Source organism: Gossypium raimondii, chromosome 4 (assembly GCF_025698545.1).
Source record: "Gossypium raimondii isolate GPD5lz chromosome 4, ASM2569854v1, whole genome shotgun sequence".
NCBI lineage: Eukaryota > Viridiplantae > Streptophyta > Magnoliopsida > Malvales > Malvaceae > Gossypium > Gossypium raimondii.
This window is the reverse complement of record NC_068568.1, coordinates 7,125,541-7,145,716: the sequence shown is the minus strand read 5'-3', so window position 1 is coordinate 7,145,716 and position 20,176 is coordinate 7,125,541.

Here is a 20,176-nt window from a genome sequence, read left to right as displayed (position 1 = left end):
TTTTCCTTTTTTTAGTTTATATATGTAATTATTATTTTATGATTTATATATTTATTACCTTATATATATGTACGTATATATATATTATACTTTCTATACATATTTTATAATTTCTATATATATATATATAATCATTATCTTTATGATCTATATATTTATTAACTTATATATATATGTACGTATATATGTATTATACTTTCTATCCATATTTTATAATTTCTATATGTATATTTTTCTTTATTCTCATGAATGTATTATATATATAAATATATTTTTATATAAATTTTTTTCATAATTTCAATGTATATATTATGTACTTTCTTTTCTTTATTTTTTATATGTTTGTTGATTTATGTTTTCATATTTTTTTATTTTGCTCATTTATTTGATACTTTGCATGTCATTGTTTTTTAAATTTTGTTTATTTATTTGTCTATCTTATTTCTATATAATTGTCGTATTTATTATTGTTATTTGTTATTGCGACATTTATACACGCATTCAATATAACATTGCATTTTTTTACTCAATTTTAAAATTTTCAAAATTGAGATAATGCTTGTATTTAGGATTTTCAAGGAAATTGAGCCCTAACGTATTGGGTTTCGATTTTCTTCATTAAGTCTAATAATCGAGCATTTCTCTTTAATCAAAAAATAAGAACTCATTATTGGGAATTCAACACGTTGTGTCCTAACGTATTGGATGCGACGCATTGATTTCTCGAAACGAAGATTTTTTCTAAAAAATAATGAAGGAAATATTCCGAGTTTGGGATTTTAAAGGAATTGTGCCCTAACGTATTGGACCGCGATTTCTTAAATCTTGAATAAATGGATATTCTTTTACATTTTTTTTATTGCACTAGTATTTTGCCCTAATTCATTTTTGGGGAAAATTACAATGTCGTGCCCTAACGTATTGGGTGTGGTATTTTCTTTCTCTGAAATGATAAGGGCCTTAATACGTAACATTTTTAAGTTTTGCTAAGGATTACGTTTTTTTAAATTTTCGACATTAAGACAGTAATTAATTAACTAGGTACCAATTTTTGGGCGTAATGAGGGTGCTAATCCTTTCTCATACGTAACCGACTCTCGGATCCATTTTTTCTAAAACTCGTAGACCAAAGCTATTTTTTAGGTGATCCAATCACACCTCAATAAAAGATTGGTGGCGACTCCCATTTATTTTGTTTTTTAAAGTCGACAACCTAAAACTTTTATTTTTCAAAAAATGGTTTCGACAAATAGTATCATTTTTTTGAATATTTTTATAAGCAAGTTTTCCTGTATTATTAGCCTAGTTTCCTCCTTTAAGCTAAACCATTCAATTGAATAATTCATTTAAATTTTAAATTGACAAATTGGATCTGAATAAATTGAGTGCCCAACTTGAATAATAGGAACCTTATTTGGACTTATATAACTGTACTTGAATAATGTAATTGTGAAATCCGACACTTAATAAATCGAAAATAATCTAAATTCAAATTTTAATCCAAGCCTAAATATACTCAAAATCCTAAAAAGAAGTTGGATTCAAATGGACTCTCAAACGCTCTCCATTGCTGGTGCTAATGATGACATATGAGAACTATTTGAGCCAAGAAGTGTAGGTGGCAGAGGTGCAAAGAAAGTGAATTTTAGGGAGGAAGAACCTCCCAGTGGTGGCCGAATAGAGGTGGACCGAACTGGAAGGACAAGGATGTCTTTCAGGGATAAAATCCTTAATCTCTCTCAAAGACAATATAAACGGTCAAGTGACAGGTGAAGCCGATGATATAGAGCTATTAGAGAGTGGTGTTATTAAGGAGATGGCAGACGAGGTGCCTTCTCTCAATTTTTTTGAGAAGATCCACTCCTTGTTCCAACGAAGCATGGAAAAGCAATAATTGTCAAACTCCTTGGGAGAAATATAAGGGTTAAATCCCTTTTGAATGAAGTTAGGTTCTGTAGAAATCCTTTTTACCATTGAGTACTCTCTTTCTAAAAATATTTCCCTTTTTACCATCACCAAATGTGACTCTGCCTTAATTCTTTTCTTGGAAATCTTTAAGGCAGCTCTTGTCCTTAATCATGTGCCTGAAACACTCATTATCGATAAACCATACATGCTCAGTAGTGGCCTTTAAGGATTGTTGTGCAACAATGAGAAACTTTTCATCCTTCCTTCTCCAAACAAGCTTCTTCTGCCTTCTATCAATTACAGCTCGAGTTGCAATAATAGATGCAACAGGTTGCTTTCCCCTTAGCTCCTTCAGAAACATGCAACACCTAGGTTTGATATGACCAGGGTACCACAAATAGTGACATACAATCTTATAGTTGTGCCTATAATGATTGCCTATGTGGACAATCTCTAGCTTTATGGAACACTCAACTTGATTAGTAGCTACATTGGCTTTAACAAATATTGTTAAATTCACCGTTTTGTCACCTTTGTCAACATACCCCATATCACTTTTTCTCTCTTTCCAACTATAAAAATCTCATCTAATTTTTCATTTCTTGATCCTGGCCTTTTCAAAACAAACTAAGCAACTACCAATTCCTTCAAAGTTGCTTCAAGTTTGCCGGTCTTTGCTAATAGTCCGATTTTCAATGGTACCGAAAAATACAGTTTCGGAACCCTATTTTCGTAAACCGGGTATGTAATTACAAATAGGAATATTTACGAAACTAATATAAAAATATATTGAAGGATGGTTGAGTAATTTTATCGATTTATTAGTTAATTAAAGCTCAAGGACTAAATTGTAAAAGTCCAATAGCTATTGAGTTTTAACTAACCAAATGCTTGAAGACCTAAATAGAAACTAATCAAAGGTTTAAAATGTTAATTAAAACATTTCTTTAAATACGTGGTGGTGGATGATGATGGTAATGTGTGATTAAAAGTTAAATTATGTTAAGTAAACCATGATTTAATTTATTAAACAAGGTTATTATCATTTAATTAAAGTATAAATAGGAAAAGATAGTGGAATTCTATCATCTTCTTTCCATTCACTACTTTCTACCACAGAAAAAGTTTGGACGAAGCTTTCAATCACTTGAATATCCGGTCATACAATTAGGTATGAATTTCAAGTAATTTTCTTGGAATTTTTACAGATTTGTGATCAAATGAGCTTAATTTAGTGTACCAATTTGATTAATTGTTAAAATTTTAGGGAGTTTCCGTTGTTGATAAATTGATAGATATTGAGCTCAAATTATGAAAAGGACTACATTGTAAAGTTAATCTCGTTTGTTTGTTAAGTTTGTAACATTAGGGACTAAGTTGAACAAATGTAAAACTTGTTATGAAATTATATTAGGAATAGAAAGTACAAGGTCTTTAATGAAAGTATGTGAAATCGAGTTTTAATCCGAAGCTAGGAATTGAAAGATATGTTTATCTTGAGTGCATGGACTAAATTGAATAAAATGTAAAATATGTGAGAAATAGATAAATATGTTTAATTTATGCTCATGCATCTTATAAAATTGTTTGATAATGTTTGGTATTTGATATATAAAATATTTGTATAGATTAAGAATTTGATCAAATGGAGCTAATAAAACAAAAGAAAAATTATGGATTAGTCCTCAAGAATCCAATTGTCTTGTATTTTGAATAGGTAAGTTCATACTGGAACTTACTATCTTATCTTGTGTCATAAGTATTTCTTTTTCTTACTTGAGATATATATATATGTTTGAGTATAATTTGAAACGCTAATGAATTTGGCATACATGGCTAGTAATTGATTGAATTAAAATGATATGTGATAATGTACTATTATGAGAAAGTACGTGGTATAAATGTGAAAACCTGAATGATTATAGGGTATGGAAATGTAAATGTGATCATTTACAGGGTATGATATCTAAATATGGGTAGTTACAAGGTATAAACATGTAAAAATGATTGTTTACAAGGAATGGTAATGATATATATATAATTGATGTCTATGTGAACTTAGTAAAAGGTTTGGATATGATTGGCATGCCAGTATGGTCATATGTGCACTTGTAAAGGATATGTGATTGTATAGAGATTATTACAGGTTATATCGAGATCCAGCATCTGTTGCGGACCATCGAGTATTTATGTCTCTGTAGAGACTTTGGTGTGGTGGAGGGATGTATTTGAAAATGTTTATACGTTTGATGCCTACAAGCTTTGCATTTCGTTGCATTAGTGTGGTGTAGTTTAAGCTCTTACGAGCTATCTGGTGTGGTGTAGTTCACCCATATATCCGAGTTTGTTTTACTAGGGTTCCACCGGTGAAACATTATAATTGAATTTGGAAACTTGAAAATGTAATGAAATAGATTTGATAAACCAATTTGATATGAAATTCACTTGAAATTGATATAAACTTATTGATTAATGATAGAATATGACACTTAAATGAATTATGTGAAATTGGTTTAAACTTATGGATTGACGATAGAATATGACATTGAATGAGTTATGTGAAATTGGTATAAATTGGTAATGTTTTAAGTTTTTCTTATAATGTTTGATGTTCATTAATACTTATGCTCACATTGTTGTTATTTTAAATGCTATGTCCTAGTAAAATTTCTGCCAAAACTATGGTAGTTATTATGCTCACCTTTGAGCAAGGTAAGTAGGTAATTTTCCATTTAAACTTACTAAGCATTAAAAATGCTTACTTTAATTGTTTCTCCTACTTGTAGATCGTCCACTTGCAGAACTTTCAAAGTCAGATCTTTGTGGACATCACACTTTAGTCGAATCAGTAGAAATTTTTCATTTTGGTTCTTAAGTTTATGGCATATATATAGGGTCATTGTGTTTTGTAATGATCATCATTAATTGTGATTTCCTATGTTGTGTTAATGGCTAAGGCTATGTTATTTCGTAAGTTTCATATATGGTCTAGTACAAGTCTAATTTGATCATATCAATGTCTTTTGAATCCTTGATATTAAAGCTTACATGGACCTTATATGTTTGAACTTGGAAATATGGTAATTTGATAGGTTAAGATTGGTAAATAGCTTGAATGAGTTAGATTTTGTTCATATTATTGGTGCCAATTGAGCATGTATTTTAAATGTGATATAAACTCAATTTGGTATGGTTTGGTTTAATTTGATGAATGGGTGAAATTGGTATAGGCGTGAAATGTTGTCTTGTTGCTTTTGGAAAGGGCATAAGAATGTGAAAATGTGATTGATAAGGCGAAACCAAATAAGGGATTGAACTAGTAGGCAAAGTCGCGACACCAACCTCAACATCACGACATTGAACTCTTGAAGTCGCAACACCATCCCTTGGATGTCACGATGCCAACCCTTAAAGTCGCAACATCAAACCCTGAGGTCGTGATGTCGAATCGGTATAGTTTGAAAACTTTACAAGTTAGTCCTCAAGTAGTGAAGCTTGCTTATTGTCTTGAAGGTCGTGACATCGACATCAACCTGAAAAGTTTTTAAACATTAAATTTTAGTCTTCCGAGGGCCTTAGCTTATCAAAAGAGCTTTCATAAGCTCGTATAAACCCTGACTCAAAATAATGTTATGATATAATGGTATAAAAATCCTGTCAATAAATTTAATTTTTTGTATTAGAGGAAATTGTGATGTGTTTAGATGAAGTTGCTCCGGCAATGAGTGTAGCATCATGTAGCTCAAACTCAATGATCGAGTTAGGCAAATGGTGTTAGAGTCTTGTCACTTGAGGGAGAATCTTTCTCCTAGATCTTCATTGCAAGTGTTTGGTTTTCCTATTTTAACATGGAATTTTCTTTAGTTAATTCCTCATTTATTTTGCATACTTGATCTCATTTATCTAGCATTGTCTTGTAAAATATATAGTGGAATTGGCATCGACATTGTAGTAGATGTCTAAGTTAGTCGCAATTGCTAGGGAAACTTGAGAGGTACAAGCTACAGAGTTGCTAAGATGCTCCTCATCATCTTTTGTTCCATAAAATGAGTCATCATCACTCTAAATTACATAAAGGGGCATATTCTTCTTCTTTTTCAACGTATTAGAATATTCAACTAGAATATGTTCAAATCCTTAGTACTCATAACATTTTATGCATTTCCTTTTCTCCTTACATGCTTCTTTACTAGTTTCTACTACCTTCCTTTTACCCTTGTTAGAGTTATAATTGGCATAAAAAATCATGCTTTTCCTCATTAGCTTCTTAAATGCCCTGATAAAGTTCTTGGTAAGAAAAGCTAATAACTCTTGTAGATCCTTCACAGTAGTTTCACCTTTAGTTATAATTGGAGATGCAACTTGCAATGCAATGTTCTTGTCTGCTTTGCCTTTACTTTTATTAGTCCCTTCAAGATTCATCTTAAAGGTTTATGTCGCGAACATATATATATCCACAATTTGAGCTAAATCATACATAACCTAACTTATACATCATGCATACCATTCCATTATACAAGCCAAGTCATTCATCAACTTGACTTATTCAACTACTCTATTTCTATAGTCTTTAGCATCTCAATTTCTTACAAGTTCATAATCACTTATAAACTAACATTGAACAAAGCCCAAACCATACATTAATAGGTCACATACAAAATTCAATACTTAACTTCAAACATACTTAAATATACTACATAATTATCCACTCAAATATGAGTATATGCACAACAAGTGAACTTATATACATGCCACAACATTAGACTCAAAGGTGATGATCTACAAGGAAAGAAAAAAACTAGAGTAAGCATTTAGAATGCTTAATAAGTTCAAATGGAAATCACTATGCTTACATTATTATTTCATAAGCATTTAACCTGCCATAATTTGGCATAAGGATAACTATAATATGGAACTCAAAACATCAATAAGTGAGCATAAGTATCCATATGTATTTGATAACATAAGTAGTTCAAAGATATCATTTCATATCACCAACACATAAATTATCTCAAAGGCATGTTCCATTACTAATCCTTAAGAACAAAATAATTTCACATAGTACATTTTCAATGCCACCACACATTTTAATCCATACATTGTACCAAACTTTCACATAATTCAATTCAATGACATATTCCATTATTTAAATTTAGAACTATATCAAATACATTTAATACATTTACAACTCAATCCAATAAATAATAATTCAATTTGAATATTAAGTTCAATATATCACATTTACAAATTTCCAGTTTTGTTCATACCGATTTGCCCGATGAGCCATAGTAAACAGACTTGGATACATGGGTAAACTACACTGCATCAGTTGCTCATCCGAGCTGAGTAAAAATATATCAGGTTACCTGTCCGAACTAAACCTATATCATGACACATCAGGTTACTCGTCTGAGCTAAACCTGTGTCACATAATACTTGAGAATCCACAACGAATATTGGATCTCGTTAACATCTGTAATATATCCCGCACAAGCGCAGGCAATACCCTATTGGAATGTAACCAGTGAGGGTTTGAAGGCTTCAATGGGGATTCTGTTCGTAGGGATAAGCTGTATACAAATGAGAGGAAAGTTAGGGACTTATGGGACCCTAATCGTAAGACTTGGAAAGAGGATAGAGTTATCGAGTTATGTGGTTGTATGTTGAGGGATCAAATATGTAATATCCCCACTTCTCATAATGGCATTAAATATGGTAGAATCTGGTTTCATAAGACGCATGGGATTTACACGTCGAAGTCAGCTTACTCCTGGTCTTTACTTCAGAGAATTGGGTTCGGTCCCCATAGAATTTTTTGGAAAATAATCTAGAAATTGAACATGCTCCCCAAGATCAAAGTTTTTAGTTGGAGACTTGGCTATGATTTATTGCCCACTTATGACAACATTGCTCGTATCAGGCAAAATTTTTCCAATACTTGTCCCAGATGTAATAACAGTGAAGAAACGATCATCCATGTAATGAAAGATTGCCCTGTGTCTCGTGAGATCCTTACTCTTGGCGACTTAAATAATAAATTGTTGGAAGGGAATTATGATCGTTGCACCGACTGGCTAGAAAATTTCCTTTGCGTGTTGGATGCCAAAACTGCTGCTGATTTCTTCACCCTCCTTTGAAATATCTGGATAATAAGAATAATTTGGTTTTTAATGAAAAAGGGGGTGCGGCTGGAAAGGTTTAGGAAAAGGGAAAAACCCTTACTGATGATTTCAAAATATACAAAATCCCAGATCCACGTGTTATCCCTCTTATTTCAACAAATAAAAAATGGATGAAACTACTGATCGGCTATGTTAAAATTAACTTAGATGCGACTATTTCAAACGGTGGCGTGGGGTATGGTATCATTCCCAGAGATTCAGATGGTTTTGTTATAGGGGGATGTTATGGCTTTAAATACAAATAGCTGGACGCAAACTGGGCAGAAATGAAAGCTTTTGTAGAGAGTTTGAAGCTAGCAGCTACTTTGAACGTACCAAACATTATCTTCGAATATGACCGTGCAAATTTGGTTAATAAAGTCAACAAGCAAAATGATGATTTGACTATTCTTGGTCAGTGCGTTAGAAGGGAATGCAGGGGCTTTAATAATTTTGATTCGGTCCAAATGAAATGAGTTAACTGAAACAGCAACCAAGTGGCAGATTTGCTTTGTAATTTGGCTATTAAAAAAAGATGTAATTTGTTTTTTAAAATGGATTATCCTTTGGAAATCCATAACATTGTAATTCAAAATGCTATTAATTGAGTTTGGACCCTTTGGGTTGTTTTTATAAAAAAAAAAAGGCCCTATTGGCATGTCAATTTTATCTTAATCATTTACTTAAGTTCACACGAGCATTAATTTTCTCATTTTTCAATATTAGCCCTGTAATTGTTTTCATTTACATGACACACCCTAAAAAATGGGTCACATTTTATGTTTCCATATCCTGAAATCATTCTTATTTACATTCATACCCTATTTTATTACATAATAACCAATCACCACATAATATTTCAAAGTCAGTCCCTATCTTGCCAAATATGTCAAATTCCATAGTATTTCATCTATATAGAAACATTCATATATTAAATTAAACACACGTATACACATATAATAAAAAGAGGGATAGTAAGTTCCATACAAACCTACCTATTCAAATCACGAAATATGTTGATTCTTCAAGGACTAATCAACAATTTTAGCTTTTCCTCGATTAACTCAGCTTTGATCCAATTCTTGATCTATACAGTTATTTTATATAACCAATAAATACTAAAAATTTTCAAATTATGACATAATGTGAATGTACCTATGTGAACTAACTTTTTTGGTATCCCTAAAATTTTACATTTTATTCAATTTAGTCCCTGAACTCGTGATAGTCATAACTTTCAATTCCTAGCTTCAAATAAAAATACGATTTCTTATATTCTCATTAGGGACCTTATTCATTCTGTTTCTAATATAATTTCATGACAAAATTCACATTTATTCAATTTGGTCCCTAATGTAATAAAGTTAACAAACAAGCTAAATTAACTTTACAGTCTAGTCCTTTTCATAAACCAAGCTTAAAATCTATCACTTCCAAGCCTAATTCTACAAGAAATCAATAATGAAACCTTTCAAAAACTTTAACAGTTTTATAAAATGGTGCATAGGCTAGCTAAATCAAGCTCTCATGACCTCAAATCTATAAAAAAATTAAGAAAAAGGACCTAAATACCTTGATTTCTCCTTGGTTAAATGTTTGGATGCTTGGAAGGGTTTTCTTTTTGTTTTGAACAATAGTAGGAAGTGAAGGCTTATGGAATATAACAAACTTCCACTAATTTTACTTTATATACCTTAATTAGTTTTAGTTTAATTTAATCAATCTTGATTTATTAGTTAATTAAGTTATAATTAACTTAACTCAATCACACTTAAATCTAAGTGGAGTGTGTTATCATCATGCATTACCCTTATTAGAAAATGGTCTATTTACCACTTTATACATTGATTAATTGTTTAAGTCTCCAAGCCATTTATCAATTAAAAAATCTATCGCAATTAGACTTTTACAATTTAGTCCTTAAACACAAGTAGAAATTAATTAGGATAAATTTCTAGACCAATCTTTAATATATTTTTATATTATCTCTGTAAATATTCATATTTAATATTTATAGGCTCAGTTTATAGAAATGGTGTTCCGAAATCATATTTTTTGGTACCATTAAAGGTTATGTCGTTACATAGGATCTATTATACTTGGGTCTTGTCCAATGTATTGTCAGTCCAATTAGTCACATCTATGTCTCTATCTTCTAGGAGTCATCCACTCCTATGCCCAAGGGGCAAAGCATCTCCCCAATTGGACTTGATAGACGGCATATTAGTCTTTCAATTGATTTTCTCATTTTCGATTAAACTAAAGACATGTTTAGGTTCTCAATTAATATAAGTTGTCTTTTCATATTACAATCTGACAATACCGCTTAGTATTAGTTAAACATTAAACAACTAGTGAACTAATATTTGCTTCCATTTTACTTTGCATGCAAAAATCATTAAGTATAATATAGAAAAGATATTAATAGTAACTTTTCCTTTACCTTTGACCGTGGCGTGCAATTCATCTCCAAACGTTACTTGTCCGTGAATATTCTCGTCCAACTCTTGAAATAAGTCTTTTCAGCCACACATATGATTGTTGGCACAATTTTCAAGATACTAAATATTTTTACTTCATTTTTCACTTTCTTTATAACCGAGGAATACACTAGATTCCACATTTTCTTCTTCTTTAGTTGTTGCTATATGATTTCTCTCCTCCACCTTGAGAGTTGTTCTATACTCATAACTAAAATGGTCATATTTATTGCAAGTATAAAATTGTATCTGAGATTTATTTCCTTGTTGAAATTTACCTCTTCCTCGACCTCAGCCTTGGCCTACAACTCCTCGTCCAGGACTTGATGTCTAATGTTCTTCACTTGTTTGGCCTCTACCATATGATTGATTACCTCATCCACGTGTTCCTCATCCTCCTCTATTTCTGCCTCTATATCCTCCACAGTATCCTTCATGATTGCTGTACCTTGTCCAAAATTATCGTTAGCTCCACTTTCATTGAAAGACAACTTGCTTTGCAAGACTTGATCCAAATTTCTAGTACCATTATTTGGTTCATTTTATGCTCATGGGCTTTAAGGGAACCCACAAGTCCATCAGTTGATATTTGTGACAAATCTTTTGATTCTTAGATGACAACAACCACATAATCAAATTTGCGTGTCAATGGCACAATATTTTTTCCATTACTTTGACATCATCAAATGTTTCTCCATCCCTTTTCATTTCATTTACCATCGCTTTAACTCGGGTGACATAATCATCAACACTTTCTGAATGTTTCATTTTCAACATCTCAAATTCAGCTCTAAGGGTTTGTAAATGTACCCTTTTGGCCTTTTCTGCTCCTTGAAGGGATTTTTACAAAACTCCCCACGCTTCCTTTGATGTCTTCGCATCTGAAATTTTTTCAAAGGTTGATTCATGAACACCTTGAAAAATAAAGAACAACGCCCTCTTATCCTTTTTACGAGCTTCTTTCAATACTCTTTTTTCTTTGTTTGTCAAAGTCACTTCGGCAACTGCATTTTTGGGCTCGACATATCCTTCTTTAACAACGTCCCAACAATCTTGAGAACCAAGCAAAGCCTTCATCTGGATGCTCCAATTGTCATAATTTATCTTTGCTAATTCCGGGATCTGCAGTTGAATCATATTTTCCATTGTGACGTTGACACGAACCTAGCTTGGATACCACTTGTTAGAAGCGTAATGAAAAAATAATAGCTCAAATACTAATTTTATTACACATAAATAACACACAATGCAAATATTTTTGTTTCTCTATACTAGCTACTGCTAGTTTTTTTTCACTACTCACTCACAACACAACTCTCACTCTTTTTAGTTTTTTTTCTTTTTCCTTCTCAACACTCATTTTTTCTTCTTGTTTTTTTCTCAACACACAAACATATTTCAGCAGCTACTATATTTATAGACTTATTAAACCGATTTAACTTTATCAAGCCTTGTCATCTAAGATTATTCAACTGCTGCCATCATTATCCTTATCATTGATTTTTCATAATTCTTCCAGAAAGTTATCATTATCATCATTTTAGTCCTACTGCCACATTAATAATTTTTCAAGCTGCAAACCAATTTTGACAGCTTGCTATCCACCTTGCAAGTTAAACTTTTTGTTGCCTCATTTACATACTTAATACTTAAGAAACCATTAGTAAGTTGCACGTTACTAAGCCATTTTATCTACATGTTTAGTCGACTTTCAAAGTCGGTTTGATCTATAACAGAATGGGGGAGTTTTTACTCACTACCCAACATTCATAAACTGAAGTGACCATGTTTTACAAGCACAACGAGGAACAATGAGGTTTGTCCTTTCATGCCTCCTTTAATTTTATTTAATTACTTGATGCTTGTTTGCTATCACCTGGAACACGTGTAAAGATATTTTCCTTTTTTAATACAAACTCACTCATTATTAGTGCTCAAATTAGAGGGGTTATAAATAAATAAGGCACTTAGGGTTAAAAATATAGAGTTAATATTTGATCATATTATGAATTAGAGAAAGTTATCTCAATAAAAATAAGGTTAAATTATTAAAATAGTCACTTTTGTTTGCCACAGGTTATACTTTAGTCTGTTATGTTTAAAATGTTATATTTTAATCACCTACGTTATCATGTTGTAACATTTTAGTCACTGAACGTTAATTGTCGTTAAGGGTGTAAGGTAAGCTGACGTGACATGTTAAATCATCATTTCAAACAAAAATTTAAGGTTAAATTATACAATTGGTCCATATACTTTTTTCGTTTTGAGCAATTTAATTTTTTCTTTTATGTTTTTTGAACTTTCCTTTTTTTTCCATTCTCTTCTTCTTCTCCCTCTATTTTCCTCCTTTTTCCATTTCTTTTAACGTAGTTTTTCTATGTTTTCATTTTTAAAACTAGTCCTTATACTTTTATTTTTTTGAACAATTTAATTTTTTCTTTTATTTCTTTATTTTCCTTTTCCTCTTCTCCTTTATTTTTCTCTCTTTTATATTCTTCACACTTGAAACATAATCTTTACCCACCAAATAAACCAAGTCATTGTTTCTTTTACATGATTCTTAAATTGAATTTCACTTGAAAACTAAATATCAATCATTCTTAATCAAATCTTGATTTGAATATAACCTAATTTTAAAACTAAAATTGGATATAACTAATCAATATAAAAACCAAATCCTTAATCAAATCTAAACATAAATTGAATTCTTTATCCAAAACAATTTTTTTCTGTTTCCAAACTTTTATGAAATCGTGTAGATTATTTCTTTCCTTTTTTTAATTTTTTGACGAATAAAATTAAGCAATCAATAAAATTGATCTAAACCTTCCTGGATATTCCCAAGCAAGCTTGATTGAAAGCCAAGCATAGATGAATCGAAGAGAGAAAGGGAGCATGGAACCAAACTGATTTGGGTAAATTTGAAGGTAAGTTTCGTATGGTGGTCGTTTTAGTCATTGAAAATGTAAAGCTCGATTGAAGAATCCGTGAAACAACATAGTTTGGCGAGAATGTTGTAGGTAAGTAAATAAGGTGGTCATGGGGGTCGGTTTGGAGGTTAAGGGAACGGGCTCGGAAAACTTTGTTGAGGATGGACTACCATAAGTCACGACTGGCAAGGCCTTCGAGTGAGGCGAGCTTATGGACTAGGCCATTGATATATCCAAATTGGTTCGTTAAAGCGATGATAGACAATGAGGGTTTGTAATTGTGGGGTGAGAATATGTGAAACAAGTTTTATTTAGTTCAGCTTTCGCCTTTTCTTTTTTCATAAACATAAAAAAAGCTTTAACAAATGGAAAACATAGAAAAATGTTAGAATTAAGTGACCCGAATCCTTTTTTAAATCAAATACAGTGGTAAATAAAATAAAAGTAAAATCCCTATAGAATTATAGTTCCTTTATTTTATTTTTAGAATAAGGTTTTTTAAACCTTATTAAACTCCATCTATTTGAAATTGATTAGAATAAGGTGTTTCAATCTTACTAGAATATGGTTTTACAAGCCTATAAATAGACATAGTCTACTCCTATTGTAATTATTCAAATTTGACAGTGAATTTTCTTCTCCTCTGCCTGTAGTTTTTTTCCCGAAAGGGTTTCCACGTAAAATTTGTATGTTCTTTATTTTTATTTTTATTTTCTTTATGATATATTGTTATTACCGACATTCTATTTTTACAAATTGGTATCAGAGCTTCCAGGTTGTTCATCTCAATCACGGTAATGGCGTCTTTCAAGTATGAAATTTCGCTGTTGGATCGCAACACCAGATTTGCATTGTGGCAGATAAAGATGCAAGCATTTCTTACATAGATGGACTTAGAGGAAGCCCTGCTAGGGGTAGATAAGATGCCTTCAACATTGACAGAGAAAGAGATGAAGCGCAAGGACCGAAAGGCGTTAACACAGTTACATCTACATCTGTCTAACGAAATTTTGTAGGATGTGATGAAGGAGAAGACCACCACTGGATTATGGAAGAGGTTGGAACAAATATGTATGTCAAAAACTCTAACTAGTAAGCTACATATGAAGTAGCGTCTTTATGCTCATCATTTGGAGGAATGTGTGTCTGTGCACGAACACTTGATAGTGTTTAAAGAAATTCTCTCAAATTTGGAGGCCATGGAGGTTCAATATGATAAGGAAGATCTAGGGTTGATTCTACTTTGTTCGTTGCCCCCGTCTTATTTAACCTTTAGAGATAATATTTTATATAGCCGCGAGTCTCTCACAGTTGATGAGGTTTATGATTCTTTAACCTTGTATGATAAGATGAAGTATCTTGTGGTTAAAACCGACTCTTAAAGAGAGGGTCTCATTATTTGTGGGAGACAAGATCGGAATACTGATGATGATCGTGGAAAGACACAAGAACAGAATCCTCGCGATAAATCTAAGGGTAGATCGAAGTCTTCAAACAAAGGTAAAACTTGTAACTTCTGTAAGAAGAAAGGGCACATTAAATCTGAGTGTTATAAACTACAGAACAAGATCAAAAGGGAGGCTGCGAATCAAAATGGAAAACAACCAAAAAATTATGGTAAGGCTGATGTTGTAGAAGACTACAGTGATAGTGAACTTCTAGTTGCTTCTGTCAACAATTTTAAAGTGAGCGAGGAGTGGATCTTTGATTCAGGCTGCACCTTCCACATCAGTCCCAGTCGGGATTTGTTTACAACTTACGAAATAGTGTCTAAATGTGTTATTTTGATGGGAAATAATGCTTCATGTAGAATTGCAGGTGTTGGAACAATTAAAGTTAAGATGTTTGATGGAGTTGTCAGAACACTTAGTGACGTACGACATGTTCCAAAATTGAAGAGAAATTTAATTTCATTGAGTACTCTTGATTCAAAAGGGTACAAATACACAGCTAAAAGTGGGGTTTTGAAGATTTCCAAAGGTTCCCTCGTTGTGATGAAAGGGTAGAGAAAGACTGCCAAGTTATATGTTTTGTAGGTTATACTGTTACTGGTGATGTAGCTATCGCATCCTCTTCCTTGTCAGATGATGATATTACTAAACTTTGGCATATGCGCCTAAGGCATTTGAGTGAGAATGGCACGGCAGAATTGAGCAAAAGAGGACTTCTTAATGGGCAAGGAATTTGCAAACTGAAGTCCTGTGAGTACTGCGTTTTTGGAAAGTAAAAGAGAGTTCTGATCTGTGGGGGCCATCTAGAGTGCTTTCAAGAGGTGGAAATAATTATATGCTAACTTTTATTGACGATTTTTCCAGAAAAGTGTGGGTGTTCTTCCTGAAGTAGAAAAGCGATGTGTTTTTCGCATTTAAGTCTTGGGAAACCATGATTGAAAAATAGACGAGAAAGCAAATAAAATACCTCCGTACAAACAATGGCTTAGAGTTCTATTCTGATGAGTTTATTAAATTGTGCAAGTTAGAAGGGATCGTGAGACACTTGACAATTCGTCATACTCCACAACAAAACGGCATTGCAGAACGAATGAACAGAATGATCATGGAGAAAGTTCGATGTATGTTGTCAAATTCCAACTTACCCAAGTCATTTTGGGCCAAAGCAGCCTCTACTGCATATTTTTTGATCAACCGATCTCCATCCATTGCCATTGAGAAAAATACTCCATAAGAGGTATGGTCTGGTAATCCTGCTGACTATTCTGATTTAAAGATCTTTGGTTGTCCTGCGTATGCTCATTTTGATAATGGAAAATTGGATCTGAGATCTATTAAATGTGTTTTTCTTGGTTATAAAGCTGGCGTAAAAGGTTATAAGTTATGGTGCCCTGAAAATAGAACTAGAAGATAAATTAAACCTCCAAAGAAGTATGCCAAGGCTGATCTAGTTGCTTATGCTTTAAATGTGGCTGAAGATATAGATGCAAACCAAGAGCCATCTAATTATTCTGAGGCGGTTAATTGTGAAGACTCAGAAAAGTGGATGTTTGCTATGTAAAAGGAGATGGAATCACTACACAAAAATAAAACATGGGATCTTGTGAAACTTCCTAAAGGTAAAAAGGTTGTTCGTTGTAAATGGGTGTTTAAGAAGAAAGAGGGGACTCCAAGAGTTGAAGAACGCAGATATAAAGCAAGGCTTGTTGCAAAGGGCAACATTCAAATTCCAGGAGTGAACTTCACAAATGTGTTCTCTCCAATTGTGAAGCATAGTTCGATTCGAGCTTTGCTTGGTATTGTGGCCATGCATGATTTGGAGCTTGAGCAGTTAGATGTAAAAACTGCATTTTTGCATGGAGAACTTGAAGAGGATATTTACATGCAACAACCAGAAGGTTTTACAATCTCAAAAAAAGAGGACTATGTTTGCTTGCTAAAAAAGTTCTTTTACGGTTTGAAACAGTCACCAAGACAGTGGTACAAGAGGTTTGATTCCTTTATAACTTCTCATGATTTTAAAAGAAGTAGCTTTGACAGATGTGTTTACTTTAAGAAAAATAGTGATGGTTTTTTTGTGTATCTACTCCTTTATGTTGATGACATGTTGATAGCAGCAAAAGATAAAGGAGAGATAAGAAAGGTCAATGCCCAACTAAGTGAAGAATTTGAGATGAAAGATTTGGAACCAGCAAAGAAGATATTTGGTATAGAGATTCTCAGAGATAGAAAAGTAAGTAAATTGTACCTAAGTAAGAAGGGGTACATTGAGAAAGTTCTTTGCAGATTCAATATGCAAAATGCTAAGCCTGTTAGTACTCCTTTAGCAGTCCATCTCAGACTCTCATCGGTTTTGTCTCCACAATCAGATGATGAGATTGAGTACATGTTACATGTTCTATACTCTAGTGCAATGGGATCTCTCATGTATGCCATGGTTTGTTCACGTTCGGATTTATCATATGCAGTTAGTGTAGTTAGCAGATACACGGCGAATCCCGGTAAAGAACATTGGAAAGCAGTTCAGTGGGTTTTAAGATACTTACGAGGTACTACCAATGTTTGCTTATAGTTTGGAAGAATTAGAGATGGAGTCATTGGGTATGTTGATGCTGATTTTGCTAAAGACCTTGATAGAAGAATATCTCTCACAGGTTATGTCTTTACAATCGGAGGTTGTGCTATCAGTTGGAAAGCCACTTTGGAAACTACAGACGCTTTGTCTACCACTGAAGCTGAGTACATGGCGATTATTGAGGCTTGTAAAGAAGCTATTTGGTTGAAGGGACTCTTTAGTGAACTCAATGAAGACCTTCAAATTAATACAGTATTTTGTAACAGTCAGATTGCCATCTTCCTTACAAAAGATCAAATGTTTAATAAGAGAACAGAACACATTAATGTTCGGTATCATTTTGTTCGTGATATTATTCATCGTGGTGATATTGTTGTGAGCAAAATTAGTACTCATGAAAATCCTGCAGATATGATGACTAAGTCACTTCCTATAACCTAGTTTGAGCATTGCTTAGACTTGGTTGGTGTTCATTGTTGAAGTTAAACCCTTAAGAGGTTTTATGGAAGAGGTGGAGAACTTGTTCGTTGAGAGTTCGCGATGAAGAACTTGTTTATTAAGAATTCATGTCAAGGTGGAGATTGTTAGAATTAAGTGACCCGAATCCTTATTTAAATCAAATACAGTGGTAAAATAAGATAAAAGTAAAATCCCTATAGAATTATACTTCTTTTATTTTATTTTTAGAATAAGGTTTTTTAAACCTTATTAAACTCCATCTATTCGAAATTGATTAGAATAAGGTGTTTCAATCTTACTAGAATATGGTTTTCCAAGCCTATAAATAGACATAGTCTACTCCTCTTGTAATTATTCGAATTCGACATAGTGAATTTTCTTCTCCTCTACCTGTAACAACCTAAAATAGGGTTTAGTCGGAACAGTGGTTTTGAGACCACAAACTCGAAGTAGAAATATTTAATTTATGATTGTTTTAGAGTCTATGGTATGTTTGGGTGATGGTGTGCAAATTTTGTTAAGTAATTTTTATCGATAAAGTGCCCAATTTTATTATTGGGATTAAATTGTATTAATTGCAAAATATGAGCTCTAGAACATAAGTACTTGTTTTAAATGGGGGTTTAAATTAGAGGTCTTTAAATGGCAAATAGACCATCATATTTTGTTATGGACAAAACTAGTCATGGAAGCGTAAAAATTGAAGGTTTAGTAAAAAGGGCATTTTTGTCATTTGGGTGTTTTAAGGCATAAAAGACAAAATTGAAGCCCAAAAATCTACTCATTCTCTTCTCCATGTTGCCGAAATTTTCAAAAATCCATGGCTAGGGTTTCAAGATTTTTCAAAGTTTAATTGTAAGTGCATTTGAGTCCCGCTTTTAATGTTCTTTTTATTTTTTAGATCCTAGAAACTTAACCTTTCTATTTTTACCATTTACTTGCATGAAAAATGAAGTTTAAAATTTGACCCATGCTAGATATTTTTGCATTTTTATGTTTAATGGTAGAATAAGGGTGCACGAGGTTAGAAGAACGATTTTTGCTAAGTGATTTTCGTTGAAAATGGTTAAAACGGGTTAATTAGTAAAAATTGTAAATGCTCCTAAAAGTGTGAAATAATAATAATTTGAGGTTGCTTTAGAAGAGAAAAAGGTTCGGCTGACCTTGAATGTTATGAAAATTGAATAAAAATCATATTACGAGCCTAAGGGCAAAATTGTAATTATGTAAAAGTTTAGGGGCAAAATTGTAAATTTTTCATCGTATGATTTTTGTATTAAAATGAGTAATATGAGTGATAATTAAGTGAAATGTGACATTTTAGATCAAAGAAATTGAGATTTGGACCAAGTACAGGGAAATGTCAATCAAAATGATCGATTCGCGTTGAGGTAAGTTCATATGGTTAGTCTATAGTGATTGATTATTAAATTTGAATTGAGATGACGTATTATTTTATATATATTTGTTATCTAATCATGACTTTATGCAAGTATGAGATTAGATTGAAGGATCAATAGTGAGAAATGCAGGGTCAAGTGCATTCATATTACAACTCGTGATGAATTGACGGAAAGGACCATGGTTGGACCATGGCAGTGAGTGTGACAATGTAAGACCATGTCTAGGACATGGCATCAGCACAGACCGAGGAGTGCTAGTGTAAGATGATGTCTGGGACATGGCATCAGCACGGACAGAGGAGAGTCAATGTAAGACCATGTCTGGGACATGGCATCGGCTCGAGATGAGTGCCAGTGTAAGACCATGTCTGGGACATGGCATCGACACCGATATGTGATCCCATGTAAGACCATGTCTGGGACATGGTATCGGCTCGAGATGAGTGCTAGCTTAAGACCATGTCTGGGACATGGCATTGACACCGATATGTGATCCCATGTAAGACCATATTTGGGATATGGCATTGGCGTCCTACCAGGAGTACGAGATATCCCGAACATCCCTAATATTACAAGTAATTCAACGGGAAATTCAAGGAGTATGATCAAGATATGTAAGAGTAGGATATGTGAGTATCATGACTAGGCACAGGTATGTACACGAGACTCATAAATAATGTGCTCAGATTATGATACATTATTGATAAGGATGCAAACGAGTAAGATGTGTCTATGATCACTTGATTGTTATGTGCCAAGATATAATATGCTTTGGTGTAAGTGTGTATAAATGAAAGTGAACACAA